Raw genomic sequence first — 3,057 nt, forward strand, 5'->3', positions numbered from 1 at the left:
AAAGGATTATTTTTTAAAATGTCATGACTGTCATATTCTTTCTGATGGAAAAGAATGCTTTTTAATTTAAATAATGTGGTTGGTCCATAAAAGAAAAAGTATAATACCTAAGAATCTGATGATGAAGTCAGGAAAACTTACCTTATGAAATAAAAATTAATTTAAAAATTTCATGATAACCATGATTATTTGTTTAATTCAAAGTATAATTTTTTGTTAATGCATTTATGTATCTATATATATGATAAGAGTTAATGATAAATAAAATTTCTATAAGCCAGGGTCCCCTGGATGGCTTAGTCAGTTAAGCATCTGACTCTAAATTTTGGCTCAGGTCAGGGTCTCACGTTCATTACCTAAAGGTCGTGAGATCAGGCCCACGTTGGGCTCCATGCTCAGCGGGGCGTCTGAGATTCTCTCCCTCTCCCTCTACCTCTCCTGCAGCTCATGCATGTACATGTGCGTTTTCTCTTCCTCAAATCAATCAATCAACCGATCAATCAATCAATCTTTTAAAATTTTCATAAGCCATAGCCCCACTTTTCAAGCTTCTTATATTATTGAGGCGATGGTAATAATAACATACATAAATAACTACTAGAAAATGCACAATAGGCTATTAAAGATAATTCTTAATTAATATCTTATATAAGAGATAACTATTCTGACCGAAGGAAGAAAAAAGGCTTCATGGAATATGTATTATTTCAATATAACCTAGAAAATGAATGGAAAGCCCAAGTTAATGTTTTTGAGGATGTGAGAGATAAAAGTAGGAATCCTAAGACTGAGCAAAGGCAAAAAAGTGAGAAAATTTAAGATGACTAGAATTCTTAAGTAGTAGTTATATGTAGATATAAACTCGCTCAGAGAGAAAACTCTTGAAAGTGTTACTCCAGGCAGTTCAGACCAAAACACATTTCAAAAATTAATACCCTGTTCATTTATATTATAAGAGAATGGGGGTTTATCCAAGTTCCATTTGGTTGAACAACCCTCAGCAGGGGTGTAAATACATTATTAGATACTGAGAAAACTGTTAAAAAATTAATGGATATTTGTTTTTCAGTTTAGAAATGAAAAAAGGAATCATTGTGACCTTTAGATCTGTCATTAACTTTTTTTTTTATCTCTTTTGGGGGAGTGAACAGATCAATTAAGCAGAGGTACCCTCAATTTTAAGTACCATTTATTTATTAAATATTTATTTAACATCTACTTTTTTTTTTAAGATTTTATTTATTTATTTGACAGACAGAGATCACAAGAAGGCAGAGAGGCAGGCAGAGAGAAAGAGGGGAAATCAGGCTCCCTGCTGAGCAGAGAGCCTGATGTGGGGCTCGATTCCAAGACCCTGGGATCACGACCTAAGCCAAAGGCAGAGGCTTTAACCCACTGAGCCACCCAGGTGCCCCAACATCTACTATTTGTAAGCCATTTGTTGTGTGGCTTATATTTTTCCTCCAAAAAAGAGAAATCTGCAAACATTCTTCTTTCTAACTCTTTAAACACTGGCTCTTAATCTTAGCTACATATTAGAATAAGAGGGATCTTTAAAACTAATGCTGATACCCAAGACCCCTCTCTACCAACTAAATCAGAACTTTTAGGGGTGGTGGGTCCAGGTTGAAATACTTTTTAGACTTACCCAAATGATACTAATGGGAAGCCAGGGTTGTTGAGAGCTACTATATTGACTAGACAGCAGGAAGAGGGAGTGTATTACTCTATGGAGATAACTCATTTTGGGTTGCTTTTATCAGTATTTGTATTTGTGCTACTTTTCTTTAAATATACCTCTTCTTCAAACAAAAATGGTCCATATTTCTGAATAGTTTGGTTTAGGAGTATAGTCCATATTCATGGAACAGAATCAAGAACATTGCCTCATTAGCCAAAAAATTTGATGGATTAACAAAACTGAATAAAACCTGGATTTAGAACACAGGGCTAATAAGGCCATGGGCACAATCTTTACAAAGGACTATTGGCTTCATTCTACCCCCTGTCCACAGAACGTTCCCAACATTCAAAATGTTCCTTCTTGGTCATAATGAAGTCTAGGTAATGAACAAGAATAAATAACTGCAAATCTATCACCTCTATTGAAAGCATGCTCAGTTATTAGTCAAGAATGTGATGTTCATCTATGAAGAACAACACAAACTGAGAGGATGCTAATCAAAGGTGTAATCAGGTCCAAACAGATGCACTCTGACAAAGAATTAAGCACAGTCTGTAAGTCAGCCTAGGTACTGAAGAAGGACAATTCCTCTGTACCTTCCTTTCAAAGTGCCATGCTCTAATCTAATCTAAGTTGGTTAGATTAGAAATGCAAAATCTCAGATCCCATTCCAGACCTACTGAGCCAGAATCTGACTATAGCAGGATCTCCTGGTGATCTATGTGCACATTTAAGTTTGAGAAGCATTAAACTAGACTCATAAATTTGTAGCATCAACTCTTGCATCAATAATATAATCTCTGAAATCATTATGTTGCTTTAATAAGAGAAAATAAATATCTTCCTGAAACAACACAATCCCATTTCTCACTCAATAAGAGTATAACATCCTGTTAAAAATTAATATAATTAAAAATGGATTGCTATTTTTTTAATGATTACCCACGTTCTTTTTGTCCTCTTTTTTCTTGCACTACGGATTTGTGTTCCAAATGTTATTTATGCATCTCTCTTCCTTTGGTTCTACGTTTAACTCAAAGAATTTTTTTTAATCATAATTCTATTTTCTCCTCATACAAGACTTAAGAAAACAATTGTCAAATAGCTTAGTTTATTCTATTATTTAATTTCTCTAAGTATCTTGATAGACTACAGAGCCATTCCTATATATTATATATTACTTAATATTACTTAATACTATATACATAATACTTAATAATACTTAATACTAATACTATATTACTTAATACTATATATTACTTAATATTACTTAATAAACAGAGCTATCTAGTGAGCTTCTGCATTATTACTCCTTTATTGGAGAGGCCCCAATTACTTCTTTTTCCATTCATTCATACTAGGTTTCTTATTAA

The sequence above is a fragment of the Mustela nigripes genome, chromosome 5 (assembly GCF_022355385.1).
Source record: "Mustela nigripes isolate SB6536 chromosome 5, MUSNIG.SB6536, whole genome shotgun sequence".
NCBI lineage: Eukaryota > Metazoa > Chordata > Mammalia > Carnivora > Mustelidae > Mustela > Mustela nigripes.